This window comes from Stomoxys calcitrans, chromosome 1 (genome assembly GCF_963082655.1).
Source record: "Stomoxys calcitrans chromosome 1, idStoCalc2.1, whole genome shotgun sequence".
In the NCBI taxonomy this organism is placed as follows: domain Eukaryota; kingdom Metazoa; phylum Arthropoda; class Insecta; order Diptera; family Muscidae; genus Stomoxys; species Stomoxys calcitrans.
This window is the reverse complement of record NC_081552.1, coordinates 139,444,569-139,464,073: the sequence shown is the minus strand read 5'-3', so window position 1 is coordinate 139,464,073 and position 19,505 is coordinate 139,444,569. Positions and strand designations below refer to the sequence as shown.

General features: G+C 39.6%; 1 protein-coding gene across 2 annotated transcripts in view; it reads right to left on the bottom strand.

Annotated features, from left to right (window-relative positions):
- The window catches only part of LOC106093197 (limbic system-associated membrane protein), a 101,361-nt gene that overhangs the window by 64,924 nt on the left and 16,932 nt on the right, over positions 1–19,505 (bottom strand). The window lies entirely within an intron of this gene.

The following is a 19,505-nucleotide window of genomic DNA, read 5'->3' as shown; positions in this document are numbered from 1 at the left end:
AGTACGATTTCAGTTTATTTCAATAATAAGGAGACTCCTTTTTATACCCGAGTACGAACGGCGTGCCACGTGCGACACTTCCAACTAGAGAAGTTTTTACATGGCATAGTACCTTACAAATGTTGTCAGCATAAGGAGGGGAAAACCACCGCTGAGAAAATTTTTTAATGATCTCGCCAAGATTCGAACGTAGGCTTTCAGCGTCATATGCGGGCATGCTAACCTCTGCGCTACGGTGGCCTCCGATGGGTGAGGATATGAGCTTTTGGAAAAATTTTCTTAATAGATTACTTTCTTAATAGATTAAGCTGAAGTTCTTAAAATCGGGATGCAGTTACTCCTTGACAGTATATTTCGGGAAACAAGGTGATTTTTTTTAATTCGAATAATTAGGGATTGAGCTGCAGGAACACCTTGACTGTCTATATTGGAAGGCTAGGAGATATTTTTGAAATTCGTACATTTAGGTACTAGAAAGTACAAAATTGTACTTTTTCTACGAACTATAGAATACGGGTACACCTTGAAAATATATATACCGGCCGACTAGAAGAATTTCTTGCAATTCGTACATTAGGTGCGAAATGGCACTTTTTAACAGATTGACCTACAACTCTCAAAATCGGGATACAGTATCTCTTTGACAGTATATATCGGGGGACAAGATGATTTTTCGAAATTCGTACATTTATGTAAAGGGTGATTTTTTTGAGGTTAGGATTTTCATGCATTAGTATTTGACAGATCACGTGGGATTTCAGACATGGTGTCAAAGAGAAAGATGCTCAGTATGCTTTGACATTTCATCATGAATAGACTTACTAACGAGCAACGCTTACAAATCATTGAATTTTATTACCAAAATCAGTGTTCGGTTCGAAATGTGTTCAAATTTTGACAAATTTTGTTCAGCGATGAGGCTCATTTCTGGTTGAATGGCTACGTAAATAAGCAAAATTGCCGCATTTGGAGTGAAGAGCAACCAGAAGCCGTTCAAGAACTGCCCATGCATCCCGAAAAATGCACTGTTTGGTGTGGTTTGTACGCTGGTGGAATCATTGGACCATATTTTTTCAAAGATGCTGTTGGACGCAACGTTACGGTGAATGAACACATTTCGAACCGAACACTGATTTTGGTAATAAAATTCAATGATTTGCAAGCGTTGCTCGTTAGTAAGTCTATTCATGATGAAATGTCAAAGCATACTGAGCATCTTTCTCTTTGACACCATGTCTGAAATCCCACGTGATCTGTCAAATACTAATGCATGAAAATCCTAACCTCAAAAAAATCACCCTTTACTATAACGTACAACATGGTACTTTCTAATGAATTGAGCTAAAGCTCTCAAAATTGGAAAACGGGTACACCGTAACAAAATATATTGGACGACAAGAATAGTTTTTTGCAATTCATACATTTAGGTACTAAAACGAAATTGGTATACAGTTACTCCTTAACAGAATATATCGGGCAACTTGAAGATTGTTTTGAAATGCGTACATGTAGGTACTAAAACGTACAAAAGTACTTTCTTTGCGAATTGAGATAAAGCTCTCAAAATTTGGATGCAGTTAAACTTAGACAGTATTTATTGGGCAACTAGAAAATTTTTTGAAATTATTTAGTATATCTAGGTACTAAATCGTACAACTTGCTACTTTTATTTACGGATTGAGCTAAAACTCTCATAATAAGGATATAGCTAGGTTAGGTAAGGTTAAAGTGGCAGTCTGCCATCAGACTTAGACGTTTTCGTTCATTGCGATGCCACAGGAACAGAAGAAGGAAGATGCCTTCCAGTTCCTACCGTTGAACCATCCAGCCCAACAACTTGCCAATGTTCACATACGCTAAATCAGACAGGTTCTCAAAGAAATGAAAACCTGGAGGAGCTCCTTCCGGTTGCCAGTGCGGGACACACACTGAAGGTGTTCTTCAGTCTCTTCTTCTTCAATGTCCTCACAGTTTCTGAAAAAGTCGATACTGGCAATTTTCAGTCTGTCAGCATGTTCTCCGATTAGACAGTGATCTGTTATGACGGACACAAAGACTGAGACGTCTGTTCTAGCGAAAGACAGCAAAGCAGTAGACCTCTTCAAGTCTAGATTAGGCCACAGAGTTTTGAAATGCTCACAGCCCCCTCTTTGTGACCATCTATCATTCGTTATCCTTCTGGTCTTAGCTTACATGTCGCTAAAGGCATACCCACAGATTCCATTATCCCTGGAATGGGTAGGGTAGTTCCTAGTCTTGCAAGCTCGTCCGCTTTACAATTTCCTGGGATATCTCTGTGACCCGGTATCCAAAACAGGTGAATTTATAACTGTTCAGCCATATCGTTGAGAGATTTGCGACAGTCGAGGGCGGTTTCTTGTTTAGAAATACGTTCTCCAGGCATTTAACGGCTGCCTGGTTGTCTGAGAAGATATTTATGCCAATCGTCGTTATGACATTATATCTTAGCCATTCTACCGTTTCCTTAATTGCCATGGATCTCACCAGGGATATCGTAGTTTCAATCGGTTCTAACAGGAATAATGGTACAGTACATTGTCATGGATAACACAGTGTCCGTAGCCGCCACATGACCTAAGAGAAAGCTCCCTTAGCCTCACGGCAGTGGACGCAGCAATTTGTCTAGCCACAATGTCTAGAGGCATTAGATGTGGCATTAAATTCAGTGCATCATATGGTGTCGTCCTCAGTACGGCTGTGATACACAAACAAGCCATCCTTTGGATCCGGTTGGGTATTGAACAGTAGGTGGAGTAGGTGAAGCGTCGTCCGCCAAACCACAACACCATATAGCATTATAGGTCTGACAACTGCAGTATATACCCAATGCATGACGCGCGGTCTAAAACCCCAACTTATGCCAATGGCTCTCTTCCTAGTATAAAGGGCAAGAAAGTCAACTCTTGTTGGATTTTAAGTTATATTTCCTGTTCATTCTGTAAATGGAACATTCTCTCCTCCCAAAATGACAGGTTCCACTGTAGGCAACTTGTATCTCCAGCTGAAAATAACTACTTCTGTCTTGCACGGATTTATACCTAGATCACTTTTGGTAGCCCACTTTGCGTAGAGCTTCTCTTAGAGTGCTGGGAAACTTTCCCCTAACCGCAATTGCCACGTCATCAGCATACGCGACCAATTTTTACACGTTTTTTTCCAGAGACAATAATAAATCTCCTTGAAGTGTTCCTCTGATGACCCATCTTTTTAGATCCGTAGACCCCAAGCCAGCTGTAATGCATATTTTAGTATGTATGTTATTAATAATATTTCTTACGGAAGAGTTGATGCCTAGAAACCCCCTCCAACCCCTTCGTGATTGACGGCGGTTTTATATTATTGAGAGCACCTTTAATGTCAAGAAATTCGTTGTCAGCGACAGAACCCTCTATGTAGCCGACTAGGTCTAGAAGGGCTGTGTCAGTGCAATTGCCTTTACTATATGCATCCTGATGACGAGACAGGCGACACCCAGGGATCTTTGTGCTAAGATACGATTCTATTAACTTCTCAAGAGACTTCAGCATAAAGGATGACAGACTCATTGGACGAAAATCTTTCGCCTTCGTGTGGTAAGGTTGTCCTGCTTTCGGAATAAAAATGACCTTCGTGTCCCTCCATCTCACAGGTATATATTAATGCTGATACCCGGCACGGGATAGCTGTGAGCTCCACACAGACTGGAACTTTGAGGACCGATCTGTGCGATATTCATCGCTATCACGAGAAGCTTAGCTGTGAGCTACCGGGCGCGACCACAAGTTGCGGATAGTGGAATGCTCCATACGGCGTAGCTGCAACGGCAGTCGCGGACAATCAGGTATCGAGCGGAGAGTCTCAGTGAGAGGCCGAGTGGCACCGGCTCTTGCGTAAATTCAGAGTGCCTCTGATGCTCGATACAACAAGGTGAGTTATTGTCGCCTTTAAATAACCAATGACCATCATGTTCCCACAGCTTGACGAGGATCTCCACCGCCACATGCAAATATGGCTACGACAACAATGTGATACATGCAGATTATACCTCCCTTAACCAAGGAACCAGTCTATCAGACACAGCTTGTAATTCAACAGGCGATACATCAGCAGGACGTAGCGACTTAAAAGAGTCAAACTTCTTATCACCCAAAGGATTTTCGGCTCAGACACCTTTTCCCCAATAACCTCCGACGAATGCATGCCAGTGACAATCTCTTCTGGCTCCACGTTGTCCGTTGGAGAATTTCCCGTGAAATGTGTATCAACGAGTAGTTCTAGTGTTTCCTCACTAGACATTGTCCATACATTCCTTGACTTCTGAATATAAATCACCGCAATACGTCTCGACGACAGAATCTTTCTTAGCCGAGAGGCCTCAGATGTATTCTCCACGGAGCTGCAGAATTCCACCCAAGATTTGTTCTGAGCCTTTCTCACCTCGCCCTTATATTTTCTTAGCTCAGCCTTATAAAGGGTGATTTTTTTGAGGTTAGGATTTTCATGCATTAGTATTTGACAGATCACGTGGGATTTCAGACATGGTGTCAAAGAGAAAGATGCTCAGTATGCTTTGACATTTCATCATGAATAGACTTACTAACGAGCAACGCTTGCAAATCATTTTCAGTGAATGGGCCCTAGAAAAGTTGGCAGAAAATCCGCTTTTTTATCGACAAATTTTGTTCAGCGATGAGGCTCATTTCTGGTTGAATGGCTACGTAAATAAGCAAAATTGCCACATTTGGAGTGAAGAGCAACCAGAAGCCGTTCAAGAACTGCCCATGCATCCCGAAAAATGCACTGTTTGGTGTGGTTTGTACGCTGGTGGAATCATTGGACCGTATTTTTTCAAAGATGCTGCTGGACGCAACGTTACGGTGAATGAACACATTTCGAACCGAACACTGATTTTGGTAATAAAATTCAATGATTTGCAAGCGTTGCTCGTTAGTAAGTCTATTCATGATGAAATGTCAAAGCATACTGAGCATCTTTCTCTTTGACACCATGTCTGAAATCCCACGTGATCTGTCAAATACTAATGCATGAAAATCCTAACCTCAAAAAAATCACCCTTTAGATGTCCCAGCTCTTGCGGTTTTCGCTTTGTTGAAGAGTTTTCTGCAGTCCTTCCTTAGACCAACCAGCTCTGGGCCACCATGGCGGCCGCTGTTTGCCCTTGGGTTGGCACTAGGACATGCTGACACAAGCGAGTCATTTAGGGCCTTCGTGATCTACATGACCATTTTGTTTATATCTTCCTTTTCTGGTACAGAAGGGATAGACGTGCAGAATTTGTGCCGAAATTTATCTCAATCCGCCTTTATTCTCTTTAGCCGAGGGACCACTTCTGCAGTATTTTATCCAAGGTTAAAACTAATATAACGATGACCAGAGAAGCTGTGGTCATCCAACGCATTCCAGTCGCATATTCTTTCACTTATATCCTCCGATATAAATGTAGTATGTAGTACCTCCTGCCTGTTCCTGGTAATAAAGGCCGGTTTATCCTATTTGACATCCGAATTCCCCATATCTGGTGATGTGCACTATCATTACAATGGTAGAGATTTATATTAGGTTGCCCAAAAAGTAATTGACGGTAATATAGTAGTAATAAAGTCGGCGTTGACAAATTTTTTCAACGGCTTGTGACTCTGTAATTGCATTCTTTCTTCTGTCAGTAATCAGCTGTTACTTTTAGCTTGCTTTAGAAAAAAAGTGCGCGAAATTGTGTTCATATTTGTTTGTTTGGCGTCAATTTTAATATGGGTACCACATGTATTGAAAGAAATTCATTCAACAAACCGAATCAACGCTTGTGATATGCACCTTAAACGCAATGAATTCGATCCGTTTTTAAAACGAATCATAACTGGAGATGAAAAATGGATTGTTTACAACAACGTTAGTCGAAAACGATCATGGTCCAAGCATGGTGAACCAGCTCAAACACTTCAAAGGCTGATATCCACCAAAAGAAGGTTATGCTGTCTGTTTGGGGGATAAAAAGGGTGTGCTATATTTTGAGCTGCTTCCAAGGAACCAAACGATTAATTCGGATGTTTACTGTCAACAATTGTACAAATTGAATACAGCCATCAAGGAGAAGCGACCAGAATTGGTCAATCGTAAAGGTGTCATATTCCACCAGGACAACGCTAGACCGCACACATCTTTGGTCACTCGCCAAAAACTGAATGAGCTTGGCTGGGAACTTTTGATGCATCCACCATATAGCCCTGACCTTGCACCATCAGACTACCATTTATTTCGATCTTTGCAGAACTCCTTAAATGGTAAAACTTTCGGCAATGATGAGGCTATAAAATCGCACTTGGTTCAGTTTTTGCAGATAAAGGCCAGAAGTTCTATGAGCGTGGAATACTAAATTTGCCAGGAAGATGGCAAAAGGTTATCGAACAAAATGACAATTATATATTTGATTAAAATTCATTCTAAGTTTTATTAAAAATGCATTTACTTTCTTTATAAAAATCCGCAATTACTTTTTGGGCAAACCAATATGTAGAAACTGGACCATAGTCAGGAATCAGAAGTTCCACCACTGTTGTTTTAGCCTCGTCTCCTGATTACGCCAGGAGTTCAGCCTCACAAGATTCGTTAGATCTTGTCATGATGAGCTTCCGTACGCATCCAGGGGTAGGTGAGAAAGCAGTGAAACCACTCTCCCTCAGAACACTAGACACTTGCGATGTGGACGATTCCTCCTTAGATGCTTCATTAGCTGCAGCTGTCGAAGTTCCCTGCTTCCACACTGGCACACACCTTGAGCCCAATCCAACCGTCTATTATTCCAACCTTTTAAAGAGCGTGCTGGTTTGCCGGGGAAGGCTGATGGCCTAGGCAAATTGTAGGCATGCGAAAATAGAATAAGTTCGGCCTTGTCTTTAAGACTCGAACCAGATGTCTTCGTCAAAAGCCTCTGCTGACCAGTCGTCTGTCAGCTGTGGAGCGAGGCGAGCGAGCTGCCGCTCCAACAGTCAAGGTTTTAGTAACAGACGACATGCTGCAGCCTGATACCACCAGCGCAGCTGTTGGGTCTTTGGAGTCCATTCTAAGCCCACTCCCGCGCACTAGATCTGCCGCTCCACTGAAACAGAAGCAGATCATCAAACGCCTAATATATACCACTATCGTAGCTATCCTTAAGTGAAAAATTTAATTCTTACAAAAATAATGATCTATTACGCGTTACATAGAAATTTCTTGCGGAGCGAAATGACAAAACGATAGCCTCACGGCTTAAATCGGGTTTCTACCATAATGTTAGAATTGTGAAAAAATTGTTAAGTCGTCCATCATATATTTCAATGCCAATTTTCAGAACTCTATCTGCACAGAAAGTACCAAATTGTACCAATTTTGGTACCAAAATATACGAATTTTGAATACATCATTAAGTCATCCATCATTTCTTTCTTAGTTGTACCTACATGCCAAATTTCGGATCTATAGATCCATCTATAAAGAGAGTGCCAAATAGTAATTTCGTTCGAATTGTGAAAAACTCATTAAGTCGCCCATCATATATTCCAAAGTGTTACCTACATGCCGATGGAGCCAGAGGTCTGAAAGAAAGTGCCAAATGGTATCAATTTTGCAACCAAAATGTATGAATTGTAAAAAGCTTATCGTCACCCATTATATTTTTCCTAGTTGTATATACATGCCTATTTTCATATCTCCAGCTCCATCTTTAAAGAAAGCACCAAATGGGACCAATTCTGGTACCAGAATTTACGAGTTTTGATTAGATCATTTAGTCATCCATCACATATTTCCTGCTGTACTAAACGTACGTGAAATTTTAAAATTGCACCTCTATCCATCAGCCCTGTGCAAAGTTCATCCATTTTGTACATTTTTGATACTTTTTTTAGTATCTAAATGGACAAATTTCCAAAAACTCTTATAATAACCCAATTAATGTTGCTAGAAAGTACCTAAAATCCAAAATTCAGAGCTCTAGTCCAATTTACAAGGAAAGTACCAATTGCGGTACTAAACGTACTTTTTCTAACACTTACGATTTTCCAATCTTTCAACTTTACCAAATTTCAGGATTCTTGTTTAGCCGTTTGGACTGGGCAATGATCTGTCAGTCACGCAACTCTTTTATATAGTCATCGGCATAAGTATTTTGACAAACTAATATTCGAACAGTTTAGCTTACAGAATTTTTATACCCATCACCATAGGATGGGGGTATACTAATTTAGTCATTCCCTTTGTAACACCCCGAAATATTCGCCTAAGGCCCCATAAAGTATATATATTCTTCATTGTAAACATGACAGAGGTCTAACGCGTAAAGCTAGGCGCTTGAAATTTTGCACAGATACTTATTATCGATGTAGATCTTTGGGGATTGCAAATTTGATCTCCAGATTTTACTTCTTGAGCACCTGGAAGCCGTAATTTTTCTCCGATTTGGCTAAAATTTTGCATATAGTGTTCTGTTATGATTTCCAACATTGCGCTTGAATCTCGATTCCCTTGTCCAGTTTGGATGAAATTCCATTTATTCATTATATAGAGCATTTTTGTTTGTGTGTTTCTCTTTCGAGAAGAGCTCAATGATCGGAGATTGCAAATGGAAAAGGAAAGCCAAAGATACCAACTCACACCAACCATTATGGGACGCGTTTCGTTTTTGGTTAAAAGACTTTTCAACCATATTAGGTGTGATGGCTTCAAGGACCGTGCGTTGGTATGTTGTATTTGAATCGTATTTATTGCGAAACGCATCTATGATACAATTACCACATTAACCACACTCGACAACCCTGTCTATAAGCTGTACTTTTTCCCAATGCATGTGTTTTTGTGTAATGGCAGACTTTTTTCTGTGGCAATTACACTACCTCCGTGGTGCACATGATTCTGAGCATCTGTTGGAAGCTGTATTGATGGCTTCGGACGCTAGACAACGGCAACGACTCTCGCTTTTGCTCCGTGTGCCCAAGTTCGAATCCCGGCCGGGCTCTGCCGAATTTATATTGACGTAGTCATTTTTTTTTAATTTTTTTTAACAACATTTTTTTAAAAAATGTTTACAAAAAATTTTGAAAATATAAAAATAATTTTATTTTCTACGTCACTATGTATTTGCAACAAAAAAAAATGTTTAATACTTTATCACTATTTAGCGAAAAAGGTGGAATTTCATTACATTAACATTAAAAAGCACCTGCTGGCTTATCACCGTAAATTTATTTTTTTATATAGAAACCATCAAATGCAACAAGACACTAAAATGGATTCCAGAAATATCACTCCTAACAATTTTGGGAAAAATTTTTGTGGGATATTTTTGTATGTAAAAAACTACCGACTTTCGACAAGCCAATTTCCCCCAAATATGACCTTTTATTACGGGATATGGATGCAATTCTTAACGGAAATATTTTTATCAAAAACGGATTTTCGATCGATGTTAATAAAGTTTGAAGGGTAAAAACATCATCATTTAAGCAGAACATAGATAGCTCGTTGTAAATATTATTCAAAATTTGTTTTATTGAAATAATTAACATTTTTATTTGCTTATATTTTCAATTTGTTTGCGAAAAATTTTATGAAAATAAAAGTCATTTAAAACCAATTGACCGACACAAACAATTACATGTTGAGGTCATAAAACTAGTATGAGAGAAAATTAAAATGAGCGCCCCCAAATAACATCCAGGCTACGTCCCTGAAGGGAGCTATATCCAAATCTAAACCTATATAGCCCATTTGCAATACCCAACGACCTACATCAGTATTAAATACCTGTGCAAAATTTCAAGTGGCTAGCTTTACGCGTTCTATCGCTATCAAGATATATTCATTTACAGGTTGTGGCAGTTGCCCAACAATAAAATATTGAGTGCACTATCTGTCAAAATCGGTGATTAGTGCAACTCTGAATTTGAGTATGTTACTAGTTCGTGCAATATTTCGTTGTTTGTGTGAGTTATGGCTCTTAACTGTTAAGACACACAACCTTAACTGTTAACACACACAACCTAAACACCTTGACAGATAGTGCACTTAACGAGAAACAATTTTACTCATCTGTTTACGGTATACTACCTGTAATTATGTCATGACCGCTATCTTGATTTCGACAGACGGACGAACGGACATGGCTAGATCGACTCAGAGCGTCGAGACGATCAAGAATATATATACTTTATGGGGTCCTCAATCAATATTTCGAGATGCTACACACGGAATGACTTTATTAGTATACGCCCATTCCATGGTGGTGGGTATAAAATTTGGTCCTTAATGGCAAAGAGCAGTGCCTAGCTGTAAAATAAATAGCCCCCCAATAAATCTATCACTGGAGGAAAGTGAAATTTTGTAAAACATTTATCAACATTTTATCTTTTTCCACTCTTCAATTCATTTGGTCCAAGTTTCCACGCCCTTTATATGTAACTTATACCCAAGGCACTACTTCGTCACCTTTATAATAGTTGGCATGGGCATTTCGACATAGTGCATTTAAATGTTTCGTTTTCTTTTATTTTGAAATGTGTGGGCATGTCATTATCATTTGGAAATAATGAATCTTGGTCTGGCTAAAGTAATTTTTTATATCAAAATATCTAAAATATGTTTTTTAAATTAGAATTTGGAAAAATTAAGTAAACCAATGGCCGCCATTTAGGAAAGGATAAGACAACGAGTTGGCTCAGTAACAGAACACCGCATGCAAAAGTTCAGCTAAATCGGCCAAAATTGCGGGTTCCAGGGCTCAAGAAGTCAAATCTGGAGATCGGTTTATATGGGAGCTATATCTAAATCTGAGCCGATATAGCCCATTTGAAATCCCCAACGCCCTACATCAGTATGTAGTATCTGTGGAAAATTTCAAGCGGCTAGCTTTACGCGTTCGACCGCTATCGTGATTTCGATAGAAGGGCGGACGGACATGGCTAGATCGACTTAGAGCGTGGAGACGATCAAGAATATATATACTTTATGGAGTCTTAGACGAGTATTTCGAGGTGTTACAAACGAAATGACTAAATTAGTATACCCCCATCCTATGGTGGTGGGTACAAAAAATTCTGTAAGCTAAACTGTTCAAAAATTATTTAGTCAAAATACTTATGCCGAAGACTGTATAGAGAACGTTGCGTGACTGACTAATCACTGCCCAACCCAAATGGCTTAAACTAGAATTATGAATTTTTGCATGAATGTTGGGCTGGGGTCGGAGGCGCGAGATAAGGCCGGGCTTGATGATATTCGTAAGTAAAGATGCGAAATGGTGAATATTCGTCCAGCGCGAACGGATAGGGCTAAAGTTATGATTTTGGGATCAAATTAAAAAGCGTCTCGAAAAACTAACAACAATTTCACAAAATCGTACCAGAAGTGGACGAAATAGCCCGTTTAGCACCGAAATTGGTTCTTGTTGGTACCTTTTTTGTTAATTGAGCTAGAGCTTTGAATTTTAGTACTTAGGTACACTATGGCAACCTAAATTAGGAGGCCAAATTAGTGTTTGGACATTTATAAATAGGAGAATTTTGCACAGGGCGAACGGGTTGAGCTAGAACTTCGAGATTTGGCACAAATGACTGTTTATGCTAAAAGGGGTAAACATGTTGAAGATCATAAGAGAAGCCGATGAAGAAATTTTCTTCCACATCGGACGAGAATTACGCCCTCTAGAGGCTCAAGAAGTGAAGATCTCAGATCGGTTCAAATGGCAGCTATATCAGGTTATGTACCGGTTTGCGCCATACTTAGCACAGTTATTGAAAGTCATAACAAAATTTCAGCCAAATCGGATGAGAATTTCGAGCTCTATTGGCTCAAGAAGTCAAGATCCAAGATCGCTTTATATGACAGCTATACCAAATTATTAACCGATTTTAATAATACTATAAACCGTTGTTGGAAGTAACACCAAAACACTACGTGCAAAATTTCAAAAAAAAAATTTCAAATTTCAAATTGGACGAGAATTGCGCCCTCTAGAGGCTCGAGAAGTCAAGACCCAAGATCGGTTTATATGGCACGTACAAAGTGCTAGGCTCTTTGCAATTTGAGCTAAAGTTCTGAAATTTCGAATACAGGTACACCTCGACCATCGCCAGATTGCAGCTGATAATGTATTCGATAAGCAGCTCACCCCTTTCGTTGAAATCCGAACTTTCCCATATCCGGTGATGTGCATAAGCATCACTTCCCTGCAGAAGCGGCTTCCACCAGCAACTTAAGGATTGAAGGTGGCACCTCTGAATCGTATGCCATATATAGGGAAGTATGCGGCTTTAGACCTGGTAAATCCACCCTAGACCGGATATTCACACTGCGCAAAATCTTTATCTTTGTTGACTACAAAGCCGCTTTCGATACCTCTTTACGTTCAAAGGTATTTTAAGCCATGTCTGAGTTTGGTATCCCTGCAAAATTAATAAGACTCTGCAGGATAACACTTGCTGCTACGCGTTACTCAGTAAGAATAGGAAAGAACCTCTACGAACCATTCAATACCAAACGAGGTTTCAGACAAGGAGACAGCCTATCGTGTGACCTCTTTAATATCCTGTTGGAGAAGATTATACGAGATGCAGAAGTGAATAGATATCGACATCATAGGTCTGTCAGACGAAGTATTAACTTCAGCCTTTGAAAGAATCGAAAGAGAGTCAGTGATTGACGGCGGTTTTATATTATTGAGAGCACCTTTAATGTCAAGAAATTCGTTGTCAGCGACAGAACCCTCTATGTAGCCGACTAGGTCTAGAAGGGCTGTGTCAGTGCAATTGCCTTTACTATATGCATCCTGATGACGAGACAGGCGACATCCAGGGATCTTTGTGCTAAGATACGATTCTATTAACCTCTCAAGAGACTTCAGCATAAAGGATGACAGACTCATTGGACGAAAATCTTTCGCCTTCGTGTGGTAAGGTTGTCCTGCTTTCGGAATAAAAATGACCTTCGTGTCCCTCCATCTCACAGGTATATATTAATGCTGATACCCGGCACGGGATAGCTGTGAGCTCCACACAGACTGGAACTTTGAGGACCGATCTGTGCGATATTCATCGCTATCACGAGAAGCTTAGCTGTGAGCTACCGGGCGCGACCACAAGTTGCGGATAGTGGAATGCTCCATACGGCGTAGCTGCAACGGCAGTCGCGGACAATCAGGTATCGAGCGGAGAGTCTCAGTGAGAGGCCGAGTGGCACCGGCTCTTGCGTAAATTCAGAGTGCCTCTGATGCTCGATACAACAAGGTGAGTTATTGTCGCCTTTAAATAACCAATGACCATCATGTTCCCACAGCTTGACGAGGATCTCCACCGCCACATGCAAATATGGCTACGACAACAATGTGATACATGCAGATTATACCTCCCTTAACCAAGGAACCAGTCTATCAGACACAGCTTGTAATTCAACAGGCGATACATCAGCAGGACGTAGCGACTTAAAAGAGTCAAACTTCTTATCACCCAAAGGATTTTCGGCTCAGACACCTTTTCCCCAATAACCTCCGACGAATGCATGCCAGTGACAATCTCTTCTGGCTCCACGTTGTCCGTTGGAGAATTTCCCGTGAAATGTGTATCAACGAGTAGTTCTAGTGTTTCCCCACTAGACATTGTCCATACATTCCTTGACTTCTGAATATAAATCACCGCAATACGTCTCGACGACAGAATCTTTCTTAGCCGAGAGGCCTCAGATGTATTCTCCACGGAGCTGCAGAATTCCACCCAAGATTTGTTCTGAGCCTTTCTCACCTCGCCCTTATATTTTCTTAGCTCAGCCTTATAAAGGGTGATTTTTTTGAGGTTAGGATTTTCATGCATTAGTATTTGACAGATCACGTGGGATTTCAGACATGGTGTCAAAGAGAAAGATGCTCAGTATGCTTTGACATTTCATCATGAATAGACTTACTAACGAGCAACGCTTGCAAATCATTTTCAGTGAATGGGCCCTAGAAAAGTTGGCAGAAAATCCGCTTTTTTATCGACAAATTTTGTTCAGCGATGAGGCTCATTTCTGGTTGAATGGCTACGTAAATAAGCAAAATTGCCACATTTGGAGTGAAGAGCAACCAGAAGCCGTTCAAGAACTGCCCATGCATCCCGAAAAATGCACTGTTTGGTGTGGTTTGTACGCTGGTGGAATCATTGGACCGTATTTTTTCAAAAATGCTGTTGGACGCAACGTTACGGTGAATGAACACATTTCGAACCGAACACTGATTTTGGTAATAAAATTCAATGATTTGCAAGCGTTGCTCGTTAGTAAGTCTATTCATGATGAAATGTCAAAGCATACTGAGCATCTTTCTCTTTGACACCATGTCTGAAATCCCACGTGATCTGTCAAATACTAATGCATGAAAATCCTAACCTCAAAAAAATCACCCTTTAGATGTCCCAGCTCTTGCGGTTTTCGCTTTGTTGAAGAGTTTTCTGCAGTCCTTCCTTAGACCAACCAGCTCTGGGCCACCATGGCGGCCGCTGTTTGCCCTTGGGTTGGCACTAGGACATGCTGACACAAGCGAGTCATTTAGGGCCTTCGTGATCTACATGACCATTTTGTTTATATCTTCCTTTTCTGGTACATAAGGGATAGACGTGCAGAATTTGTGCCGAAATTTATCTCAATCCGCCTTTATTCTCTTTAGCCGAGGGACCACTTCTGCAGTATTTTATCCAAGGTTAAAACTAATATAACGATGACCAGAGAAGCTGTGGTCATCCAACGCATTCCAGTCGCATATTCTTTCACTTATATCCTCCGATATAAATGTAGTATGTAGTACCTCCTGCCTGTTCCTGGTAATAAAGGCCGGTTTATCCTATTTGACATCCGAATTCCCCATATCTGGTGATGTGCACTATCATTACAATGGTAGAGATTTGTATTAGGTTGCCCAAAAAGTAATTGACGGTAATATAGTAGTAATAAAGTCGGCGTTGACAAATTTTTTCAACGGCTTGTGACTCTGTAATTGCATTCTTTCTTCTGTCAGTAATCAGCTGTTACTTTTAGCTTGCTTTAGAAAAAAAGTGCGCAAAATTTTGTTCATATTTGTTTGTTTGGCGTCAATTTTAATATGGGTACCACATGTATTGAAAGAAATTCATTCAACAAACCGAATCAACGCTTGTGATATGCACCTTAAACGCAATGAATTCGATCCGTTTTTAAAACAAATCATAACTGGAGATGAAAAATGGATTGTTTACAACAACGTTAGTCGAAAACGATCATGGTCCAAGCATGGTGAACCAGCTCAAACACTTCAAAGGCTGATATCCACCAAAAGAAGGTTATGCTGTCTGTTTGGGGGATAAAAAGGGTGTGCTATATTTTGAGCTGCTTCCAAGGAACCAAACGATTAATTCGGATGTTTACTGTCAACAATTGTACAAATTGAATACAGCCATCAAGGAGAAGCGACCAGAATTGGTCAATCGTAAAGGTGTCATATTCCACCAGGACAACGCTAGACCGCACACATCTTTGGTCACTCGCCAAAAACTGAATGAGCTTGGCTGGGAACTTTTGATGCATCCACCATATAGCCCTGACCTTGCACCATCAGACTACCATTTATTTCGATCTTTGCAGAACTCCTTAAATGGTAAAACTTTCGGCAATGATGAGGCTATAAAATCGCACTTGGTTCAGTTTTTGCAGATAAAGGCCAGAAGTTCTATGAGCGTGGAATACTAAATTTGCCAGGAAGATGGCAAAAGGTTATCGAACAAAATGACAATTATATATTTGATTAAAATTCATTCTAAGTTTTATTAAAAATGCATTTACTTTCTTTATAAAAATCCGCAATTACTTTTTGGGCAAACCAATATGTAGAAACTGGACCATAGTCAGGAATCAGAAGTTCCACCACTGTTGTTTTAGCCTCGTCTCCTGATTACGCCAGGAGTTCAGCCTCACAAGATTCGTTAGATCTTGTCATGATGAGCTTCCGTACGCATCCAGGGGTAGGTGAGAAAGCAGTGAAACCACTCTCCCTCAGAACACTAGACACTTGCGATGTGGACGATTCCTCCTTAGATGCTTCATTAGCTGCAGCTGTCGAAGTTCCCTGCTTCCACACTGGCACACACCTTGAGCCCAATCCAACCGTCTATTATTCCAACCTTTTAAAGAGCGTGCTGGTTTGCCGGGGAAGGCTGATGGCCTAGGCAAATTGTAGGCATGCGAAAATAGAATAAGTTCGGCCTTGTCTTTAAGACTCGAACCAGATGTCTTCGTCAAAAGCCTCTGCTGACCAGTCGTCTGTCAGCTGTGGAGCGAGGCGAGCGAGCTGCCGCTCCAACAGTCAAGGTTTTAGTAACAGACGACATGCTGCAGCCTGATACCACCAGCGCAGCTGTTGGGTCTTTGGAGTCCATTCTAAGCCCACTCCCGCGCACTAGATCTGCCGCTCCACTGAAACAGAAGCAGATCATCAAACGCCTAATATATACCACTATCGTAGCTATCCTTAAGTGAAAAATTTAATTCTTACAAAAATAATGATCTATTACGCGTTACATAGAAATTTCTTGCGGAGCGAAATGACAAAACGATAGCCTCACGGCTTAAATCGGGTTTCTACCATAATGTTAGAATTGTGAAAAAATTGTTAAGTCGTCCATCATATATTTCAATGCCAATTTTCAGAACTCTATCTGCACAGAAAGTACCAAATTGTACCAATTTTGGTACCAAAATATACGAATTTTGAATACATCATTAAGTCATCCATCATTTCTTTCTTAGTTGTACCTACATGCCAAATTTCGGATCTATAGATCCATCTATAAAGAGAGTGCCAAATAGTAATTTCGTTCGAATTGTGAAAAACTCATTAAGTCGCCCATCATATATTCCAAAGTGTTACCTACATGCCGATGGAGCCAGAGGTCTGAAAGAAAGTGCCAAATGGTATCAATTTTGCAACCAAAATGTATGAATTGTAAAAAGCTTATAGTCACCCATTATATTTTTCCTAGTTGTATATACATGCCTATTTTCATATCTCCAGCTCCATCTTTAAAGAAAGCACCAAATGGGACCAATTCTGGTACCAGAATTTACGAGTTTTGATTAGATCATTTAGTCATCCATCACATATTTCCTGCTGTACTAAACGTACGTGAAATTTTAAAATTGCACCTCTATCCATCAGCCCTGTGCAAAGTTCATCCATTTTGTACATTTTTGATACTTTTTTTAGTATCTAAATGGACAAATTTCCAAAAACTCTTATAATAACCCAATTAATGTTGCTAGAAAGTACCTAAAATCCAAAATTCAGAGCTCTAGTCCAATTTACAAGGAAAGTACCAATTGCGGTACTAAACGTACTTTTTCTAACACTTACGATTTTCCAATCTTTCAACTTTACCAAATTTCAGGATTCTTGTTTAGCCGTTTGGACTGGGCAATGATCTGTCAGTCACGCAACTCTTTTATATAGTCATCGGCATAAGTATTTTGACAAACTAATATTCGAACAGTTTAGCTTACAGAATTTTTATACCCATCACCATAGGATGGGGGTTTACTAATTTAGTCATTCCCTTTGTAACACCCCGAAATATTCGCCTAAGGCCCCATAAAGTATATATATTCTTCATTGTAAACATGACAGAGGTCTAACGCGTAAAGCTAGGCGCTTGAAATTTTGCACAGATACTTATTATCGATGTAGATCTTTGGGGATTGCAAATTTGATCTCCAGATTTTACTTCTTGAGCACCTGGAAGCCGTAATTTTTCTCCGATTTGGCTAAAATTTTGCATATAGTGTTCTGTTATGATTTCCAACATTGCGCTTGAATCTCGATTCCCTTGTCCAGTTTGGATGAAATTCCATTTATTCATTATATAGAGCATTTTTGTTTGTGTGTTTCTCTTTCGAGAAGAGCTCAATGATCGGAGATTGCAAATGGAAAAGGAAAGCCAAAGATACCAACTCACACCAACCATTATGGGACGCGTTTCGTTTTTGGTTAAAAGACTTTTCAACCATATTAGGTGTGATGGCTTCAAGGACCGTGCGTTGGTATGTTGTATTTGAATCGTATTTATTGCGAAACGCATCTATGATACAATTACCACATTAACCACACTCGACAACCCTGTCTATAAGCTGTACTTTTTCCCAATGCATGTGTTTTTGTGTAATGACAGACTTTTTTCTGTGGCAATTACACTACCTCCGTGGTGCACATGATTCTGAGCATCTGTTGGAAGCTGTATTGATGGCTTCGGACGCTAGACAACGGCAACGACTCTCGCTTTTGCTCCGTGTGCCCAAGTTCGAATCCCTGCCGGGCTCTGCCGAATTTATATTGACGTAGTCATTTTTTTTTAATTTTTTTTAACAACATTTTTTTAAAAAATGTTTACAAAAAATTTTGAAAATATAAAAATAATTTTATTTTCTACGTCACTATGTATTTGCAACAAAAAAAAAATGTTTAATACTTTATCACTATTTAGCGAAAAAGGTGGAATTTCATTACATTAACATTAAAAAGCACCTGCTGGCTTATCACCGTAAATTTATTTTTTTATATAGAAACCATCAAATGCAACAAGACACTAAAATGGATTCCAGAAATATCACTCCTAACAATTTTGGGAAAAATTTTTGTGGGATATTTTTGTATGTAAAAAACTACCGACTTTCGACAAGCCAATTTCCCCCAAATATGACCTTTTATTACGGGATATGGATGCAATTCTTAACGGAAATCTTTTCATCAAAAACGGATTTTCGATCGATGTTAATAAAGTTTGAAGGGTAAAAACATCATCATTTAAGCAGAACATAGATAGCTCGTTGTAAATATTATTCAAAATTTGTTTTATTGAAATAATTAACATTTTTATTTGCTTATATTTTCAATTTGTTTGCGAAAAATTTTATGAAAATAAAAGTCATTTAAAACCAATTGACCGACACAAACAATTACATGTTGAGGTCATAAAACTAGTATGAGAGGAAATTAAAATGAGCGCCCCCAAATAACATCCAGGCTACGTCCCTGAAGGGAGCTATATCCAAATCTAAACCTATATAGCCCATTTGCAATACCCAACGACCTACATCAGTATTAAATACCTGTGCAAAATTTCAAGTGGCTAGCTTTACGCGTTCTATCGCTATCAAGATATATTCATTTACAGGTTGTGGCAGTTGCCCAACAATAAAATATTGAGTGCACTATCTGTCAAAATCGGTGATTAGTGCAACTCTGAATTTGAGTATGTTACTAGTTCGTGCAATATTTCGTTGTTTGTGTGAGTTATGGCTCTTAACTGTTAAGACACACAACCTTAACTGTTAACACACACAACCTAAACACCTTGACAGATAGTGCACTTAACGAGAAACAATTTTACTCATCTGTTTACGGTATACTACCTGTAATTATGTCATGACCGCTATCTTGATTTCGACAGACGGACGAACGGACATGG